Raw genomic sequence first — 8,607 nt, 5'->3', positions numbered from 1 at the left:
TCTTCCACGAACGACATGATGACTAACAACTTCGTATACGCGAATCGTCGACGTGAGACGCGCACAAACTGACGCGTTTTAACGAGCGTCACTAAAGCCAGTGCTATTCTGTTTCATAGAGCCAAAAACAACAAAGCAAAGGATCGTATGAAACACACAGACAGCAACATTAACGTAGTATTTGTACTCGTTGACTTAATTGAAATATTTTCTTACGCTTCTCCGCATTCTGGATCGATGTTAAGAAGCGCGCGTAACTTAATCCATGACATTCCTTCGTCGTTGCATTTTCTCGCAGGTTAGATAGGTCTAAAATAAAATAACGAGAGGCCTGTTTAAAAAATATTATGTTTTCATTAATTTAAGCGAAACATACATATAATAGCTATCATTATATATTCAGTACATGAAAAATTCATGGGAGGGACATGGGATGGTTGCTCATCACACTTTAGGATTTAACTCTAAGGTTCATAAGTAGATGGGAGAGAAGCGCGCCGGGAGATAACAGAGGCTTTTCTCGGAGAAAATAGTTTGCCATTCGTCAGCAAACGACGATCGTGTACTATAATATACCGAGTCGACGGATAAGTTATTGCGAGGGACAGGCATTAATTTCAGGCTGGGTCGACGGACGCGAGACGCCGCGCCGTCCCGCACGTCGCGTCTTGGAGGTCGACAGGCCGCGTTGTGTGCGCTGTGCACGGTTCAGGATCTCTCCCCGGAGGCTATTCCGTCCCGTTAACGGATAGCTGTTGCCCTTAGACGAATCGATCCTTCTTAGACGGAGGCGGCGGCGGCGGCGGCGGGAGCGCCGACCCGCCCGCGGGTGAAAGGAGGCGAATTTACCCGGGACTTTCTCCTCGCGCTCGCGAAAGGCAAACACTCGCCGCGCCGTTCGTCTTCCCTGTTCGTGTAACGAGTCCGCGGAACTTGCCGAGACTTTCCTGGATGGGAGGAATCGCCCGGCGCTCGTTCCTTGATTGACGACGATGTCTGAGAACTGCAGCGAACTTCTCCGCGTGCGTCGTTACTTTCGTGCGCTTTGATTTTGCGATCGACAAACGTTGACTGGGATACTAATCCAAATATCGTTATTCTCTTGCTGTTGACAATAAGATGTATACAATCGTCGACATTGCAAACATTACATATTTTTACATAACATACAGTTTATTTATTGTTTATATATTATTATTAACTAAATATTTTTAATAATTTGCTTGTAATAAGTTATACAACATGTAAATCTATATAGTTTCTGTAATTGTCGTCTGATACAGTTTTTGAGATCATCTTCGCACGCGATATACGTGCTATCCATTGAAATTGGTTTTCCAAATCTTGAATACATATTAAAGTCATAACGTAAAACGTGGATTTTTTTGACCGAGTAAACGGTAGCTAAAATGCGATACCAACAATGCAAGGGTAAAAGAAAGAGCAATTCAATCCCGCTAGTTTCCCTTCGAAACGACCCTGAAACTCTCGTAGTCACGCAAGCACGTGGAATGCCGCACGGTATATTCTCATCCCTTTTAGTGGCATTGCTTTAGACTCTTGTACGAGGGTTGTAACGACGCTGCGGAATTTTAATTCGATTCGCACCGCCGACAATTCAGTGAAAAAAAAAAGGAGAAACGTCACCTTAGAAGGCCGCGGAATTCAACTTGCACGCGATAATTCCATATCCTGGGAATGGTGGCTCAATCGTACCAGGACAAGACTTATTACATATATATTCAGTATTAATAAAGTGCAGACTGTGTATGTATTTGTAGTCACGAGAAGCTTTCTTAATCCCGCTTAAAAATGCAGCTTTAGAATTAAAATTACAGCCAACGTTAAATGGAAAAAAGTTATCTCGAGCATCGTCTTCCTGGAAGGAACTGCGATTGTCCTCTGTGTTCGAATATCGCGGTCGACTTATTTTACCTCGAATTAATCTCAGACTCAAAAATAGCTCTTGTATCTCTCGCACCGTTTGCGCGAGATTACGTTTATCTTTTTTTTACAATTAGCTCATCGCTTTCAGTTAATTAAGCCGTACTTTTTTTCGATAGTGAATCCTTGCATCCGGGATATTGCACAATGGCTTTCGTGTACATCGTGAATATTATCTTGTTTAAATGAATTTTAAATAGAACGCGGTTTAAACGTCAGAAATATTCTCTCACGTCAAAAAATGCACTACCGGGTTTTCTGGGAGAACCGTGACGTAATATGTACATTCGGCAGAAGGAAGGACATAGCGCCAACAAAATACGAGTCGGACAGGACAGGGTACGATGCGTTAAAAAGTTAATTAAACTACAGTTAACGTGAGATCGCTCGGGCTGCTGCGACGTGCGAAACGAGGCGGGACGACGACGGTATTCAACCCAGTGTGCACAATTCCTCATTAAAGTAATTCGACGGACGCTGACAGGGCGCAGGGCACAGTGACGAAAGGATTAACGCCGCTGCTGCCGTCAGGGCTGCGAAGGGAGCCGGAGTGACAGTAATAACAGACCTGTCTGTCAAAAACGAAGTTTCGCCGGTCCGCGCAGTAATCTACGGGCCACCGCAGCGGTAACACCATTCAGTCGGCTATCTGTCAGCTATTTTTGCGCCCACGCTCCAACATCCGCTGTCGCAATCGGCTCCCTGAGCATTACACGGAGCATTTCGAAATATATAAAAAGAGAGAGATAGAGCAAGCGCCGATCGATCGATGGCGAGGTGATTTCGCGTCGATGCCGCGATGTAACGTCAGCGTGATTTTGAAAAAGGGAAACCCTGCACTGCGCTTATTGCGCGGCAGTCGATATCCTCGCGGAATTGTGACGAGTAACAAGCAGATTGGAGGGCTGAAGCTGTCTTTAACGTCACGTCGTGTCCCCTTCGTGTTTAATCGCAGTTACGAAATTGCAGCATGAAACGTGCAAATGGCTTTGCGTGTGTCCATAGACAGACGGGAAGTAATAAAGCTTTATAATCACTGACATAAGTAACGAATATATATCTACGTGTTTTCTGCAAATAAGATATAGAATTGATGATTTTGACAAATTTATCATTTTATTGAAAATAATCTGAAGATTTAGTTAATAAAACCTATTAGATAAACTTACTATATTCAAAGACTATTATTTAAAAATGGTAATTTTTATATTATAAAAGGAAACTTGTTAATTATTACCATAATGTATCGCAAATATAAAATATATAAATATTTAAAGAATCGTGAAATACATATATATCTATTAGTTCAATTCAATCATGTTATAAAAAGGTTTTGTGGTAATTTGCAATAACACGTGTGCATACGAAGTTACGAAAGCTTACCGCGTGCGTGCATCGCATAGTTCTTAATGCATATCACGGCTCATGATTTGAGCCGAGAGGAGGGGGATAATATCGGAATGCTCATTAGCGGAGGCCGCAACGACGACGTGCACGCGTACTATGGAGCGATTCCGCGAAATCTACCGCGAATGTACGTCAGCGAAAATTTCTGGTAACGGCCGATAAGCTCTTTTCGTTCTCCGCTATGTTCCCAACGGCTTTTGGAAGCATTCCATAGTCGTGGTGCACACGATTCACGCGAAACGCAGCCATAAGCCGCGTGGGCTTAATCAAATGAACCATGATGAATGAAACGGCAGAGCCGAAGCTACGCTATAGGTAGAAGCGGATCGCGCTCGTTTCGACGTTAGTTGATCCTCTGCCAAAAATGTGTGACGATGTCTCGACGTTATGACGTTTCTCTAGCAATAAATAGGTACCGAATGTTGTTTTTAACATCGACGTTCGACTTTTCTCTTTTCGATGACGTCAATGTAACGGTCGCATTTATTATTAATCGCGGATCACGGAAGAGAGCGAGGACGAAATATAACCTTTACTAATGGGTGTGTTTTTTTACGTGAAAAGATGGTCAGAATTTATCTCGGCGGGGTTCTCCCGGATTGCGCATTGTATTCGGAGAGGGAATATCTTTATATAGCGTGCAAAGCGTATTTCGTGCTGGCATGAAAAGCGGATGGAATATTTTAATTAAATCCGTGCCTTTTTTTTTTCGAAGCACGCATCGGTTGAATAGAAAAAAAGGCAATGTTTATAGCCACGAAATACGCTTTCAAATAAATTTATTGCCTCATGTACAGAACAAGATTAAAACGTGAATAAATAAATATTGAATCTTACTTTGCATGGATCGTTAAAAATTTCTCGAGTAGTTGCATCGAGGATTATGCGCTGCGCGCGATGACGAGCATATAAGAGAGTCCCCCACTGCTATTGTATTATATAATCTGAACTTAAGCTACTTCATTTATATTTTACGGGAGATTAAAGTATCCCTTTTTCAACATTTTCTTTATAATTAATCTGTGCATTAAGGATTACGAGAGCTTTGTAAAATAATTATTGTATAATAATCTTTCTTGCCATGTAGTTTCTATTTAAAATGTATCGAATACTTATCTGCAAATACTGGATCATATATCTAAGCTATTACGACAGCGCGCAGAATATTCTAAAATGACGTGACTCACGGAGCTACGTGTATGCAGACATTTAGATGTGTGAATACGACAACAACGTTATAGCGTACGAGATGCAGGGACAGAGGACTCAATTTATTTACACACGCACTTAATAACACCATCGTGTTGATGCAGTCGAGCGCTCGCTGTCTCGGTGATTAACATCGAATATAACCGTGTCCATTGTTAATAGTAGTTTAGCGTCTTAGAATTTTCTTCACAGGTCAAGGCTACGTTACACACAATTACTGTCAGTCAGTGTTAATTAAAATTGGAATTGAGTTTTCCAATATTCAATATTAAATTTCTTTGCTTTAAAGCATCATATGAGAGACCTTCGTTAAAGCAAAGGATATTTAGATTTAATTAAAAATGAAGTCTCTACTGCTAATTAAAAATAAACTCGTTAAAATCAATTTCTTACGTGGAATTTTAAATGATTCGGTGCGACGATTATTTCCCTGAATGCATATTAACTTCCGACAAGCGTTCGTATTTCTCTCCGTAAGATCGAGCATCCAGTATTAGCACACGCGTCCAATAAATCCCGGGACTTTATTTAGTTTACGCGAGTACTAATTAGGTGAACGAGACAAATAGAGCCGCGCTTTCTCCTCGCTTCGTAAATCTATTAGGGAACAGGCTCTAAATTTTCGAGTCTCGTGAATTTTGCGAAAGAGGAAGAGGGAATAGCCCACTGTCTAAACCTAAACTGAATAAAATGATGTGATTTTCTGCAGACTATTTTGCACAGTTATTTAGGCTTGGCAAACTCACCGACTCGAACTCAAGACTTTGTAGACATTCACATATATTTATACATCGTATACATGCATATACATGTTTTTATGAACAATAATAATCATTCGAAAAGAAATGGAAGTAAAATACGATCTAATTTAAGAGTAATAAGAAAAATAAAATCTTGTTGCAAGAAGAATAAATACATTATTTGATATAAAATGAAGCAGGATATAGCGAAATCTGAATTTAATTTTTTTATATATTTTTTAATTAAAAGACGCGATTTCCGCAACGCCATTGCGATTTATGGCACTGCTGGTCGATCTTTATGCTCTCTATGACCCAGAACCATAATTTTCTCGGCTAATACGCTAAACCGTCGTCAATTCGCGGTTTGCCCCTACCGACCACCTCGATCTCACTCCATTCGAAAATAAATCAATATTATCTTTGTCGCATGTGGACATGTCTAACGCAGAATTAGGAAAAACTAATCCCATTTTCTATTTAAATTCTAAATATCTTTCAACACATTACGATATTTCGTAATGTATTATTTTATTGTATATTTTTTTTATATATGTAAGGGAGCTTAATCGAATTCTCGCACACGTTTGCCAATCCCTTGGGCTTCTGGCGTTATCTGCGGGATCGCGTCGAGAAATACGCGAACTCAAGCGGATTATGACTTCGCGGCGGCGAGAGTACGTGCTGCCTCTCCCTTTTTTCTCTTTTTCTCTCATTCTCTCTCTCTCTCCCGAGCGTCTGCTTCCGGCTCGATAAACCATGCTCCGCCAGATCCCACTTTTTTTTTGCCCTAAATGCGCGGCTGCGCGTCCCGCGGATTGCGAAAACAAACGTTTGCATTCGGCACCCGCGGGGAAATACTACGGGTGGCGGATCGAACGATAACATTTGTACTACGGGAGTAAGCTTGTCCACGCTTTTCCTCGTGCCGTGGGTTACCTATATCGGAGATACATCTCGGGACTCGCCGGTCTGGGAGATCTTAAAAAAAGAATCGTTTGTTTTTCCTCGATCCATCCACGAGTCGTTTTGCCTCGACGGATCGAATATCCCGTTACAACGCATGGGATGTTTTATGAAGTTCCCATTCATCTTTTTGATATTGATGGGATTTACAATTCTTCTCGAGTCTAATAAACGTAACATCTATTTCATAGTTTATGAGACGCACAAATCGTTTATCATATTTTCCTAAATTCTTATAATATTACATTTCTCTTCACGATGTCTTCTTCAAAAGATACATCTTGGAAATATTCATTACGAAATATTAATTTGTCCTACCCACACACAACCACGCAATTTCGCCGCGCAATGGCGTCGCGGAGTTATTCAAAACGGTTAAGATAAATGTTTCACCCCGTACACGGACGGATTCAAATGACGTAAGAAGGAAAGCGGTAAAAAGGGTAGGAGGGTAGATGCGCGACGGTACGGAGTGGAAGAAGAGGAGAAACGAGCACGCGCGTGGCGGAGCGCGTGTGCGCGAACATCGGGACGCCTCTCTCCCTGGCACATTGGTATAGCGGAAGGACGCGAGACGACGGGGGTAGTCGAACATCACAGGTGATGGGCGTCCCGACGTCGAGAGCGCCGCGACGCAGAGCGCGGCAAACGACTGAAAACGCGTCCACGGACGAAAATCTATTTGTTTCCACGCATTCGCGTTTATTTGTGTATGTTCGTTCATTTGTCGCTTACGAGTTTTATCGCAGTTTTTTCTTAGCGTCGGTTTCGATCCTTTCCGTTGATATTTTTCAAGAGTGGAAAACGCGACTTATGACAATGCCATAACGGAGATTATTTATATACAACCCATTCGTGCCGCACCATACTCTCTATCGTCGCTCTATTTCACTGGCAGCTCGCGAGACGCGAGTTCGTGCATCGTTGTTTGTTTCACTGTCCGCCCCGCGCCGCGCCGCGCCGCGCCGCTCGTCGCTCTACTCCACTGGCCGTCTCGCGCCGCGCCGCGCCGCTCGTCGCTCTACTCCACTAGGCGCGCGACTTGCGCCGGTGCACCGTTGTCCGTTTCCACTAGCCGCCCCGCGCGTCGCGTCGCTCATCGTTCTACTCCACTGGTCGCCCCTTGCCGCGCCGCGTCGTTCGTCGCTCTACTCCACTGGCCACCCCGCGCCGCGCCGCTCGTCGCTCTATTCTACTACGCGCGGGAAGCGGGAAGCGGGAAGCGGGAAGCGCGCCGGTGCACCGCTTTCCGTTTCTACTGGGCGCGCTCCGTGCGTTGCGCCGCTCATCGCTGTACTCCACTACGCGCGGGACGCGCGCCGGTGCACCGCTCTCTGTTTCCACTGGTCTCGTGCCTCGTCAGTCGTTCTCGCTCGTTCTCCCTCGACGGTTCGTCGACTGGCCGTGCGACGGCGCTTGCGGCATCCACGAGAACGTCCGACGTCGTGCTCTCTCCGTCGTCGGTGGTGGCGAATCGTGCGCGGCGGAAGAGAGGAGTCCTCGCGTGCCGGTTGTTGTCGTCGTCGGCGTGCCCGTCGTCGTCGTCGTTCGTCATCGTTGTCGTCATCGCAATCGTCGTCGAGCTTTCGGCGTCGACCTCGCGTGCGCACAGTGTTTCCGTCCGGTGAGAATTGGCTCTCGGCCGTGCCGCTGGTTCGCGCCACGCGAGAGCCCGAGAGCGATGGAAATTCGTACGCGCGTGTCACGTCGCGGTGGTTGTTGTATCGTCGTTAATCACCGAACGTGGCGCCATAACGGAGCGCGTTCGCGCGCGATTAGAGTGTGAGGGAGCAGAGAATCGACCGAAGGATCGCGACCACGTCATCGATCGGCGATTAAATCGATCGCCGGCTGTTTTCTCGAGAGGAGCAAGTGCCGAGGATAGGCCGAAGCCTGGTGTCCGCGCGCGATTCCCGTCGATTCTCCTCGCGATTGTGCCGCAGCTCGTGTCGTAACGGGAAAGGCGGGAGAGAGGAAGGCGAAGAGAGATCGTCGCGACGAAGGAAGATGATGTGAGTGATCTCGTGCTTTGAAAATTTGACAGCACAACATCGTTGTGTGTGTGTGTGTGTGAAAGTAAATCTTTTTTTTTCTTTGCACTAAGGAAACATTCCTCTACACATCCGTGTTACGACACGGTTTGTCTTTTTCTACTTTCGCTCCGCTTTATTTTTTTTTTATCTTACTGCACTCCTTTTGCTCGTACACGATTCGTATAATGTGCACGTTACGAAACGAGTTGTTTGCGTTTGAAACCATGATTCACAGCCGTGCGTATTTACGACCGCGTAATTTTATTAATAAATTATATGCTTTAGTGATTTTTGATCGAGCGAGATAT

At 44.6% G+C, this 8,607-nt stretch overlaps 1 protein-coding gene across 4 annotated transcripts in view; it reads left to right on the top strand.

Annotated features, from left to right (window-relative positions):
• The window catches only part of LOC112468910, a 305,546-nt gene that overhangs the window by 67,706 nt on the left and 229,233 nt on the right, over window positions 1-8,607 (top strand). Inside the window, exon 1 of one of the 4 annotated variants that reach the window (XM_025038318.1) lies at window positions 7,581-8,278. The exons of the other annotated variants lie outside the window; for them this stretch is intronic. The gene's annotated coding sequence lies outside the window, so the exon portion shown is untranslated. Of the gene's footprint in view, window positions 1-7,580; window positions 8,279-8,607 lie in introns of those variants that run through there. 4 annotated transcript variants of the gene reach the window in all.

The sequence above is a fragment of the Temnothorax curvispinosus genome, unplaced genomic scaffold, assembly GCF_003070985.1.
Source record: "Temnothorax curvispinosus isolate PA1 unplaced genomic scaffold, ASM307098v1 QBEX01002228.1, whole genome shotgun sequence".
NCBI classification, from domain to species: domain Eukaryota; kingdom Metazoa; phylum Arthropoda; class Insecta; order Hymenoptera; family Formicidae; genus Temnothorax; species Temnothorax curvispinosus.
This window is presented reverse-complemented; position numbering and strand designations above follow the sequence as displayed.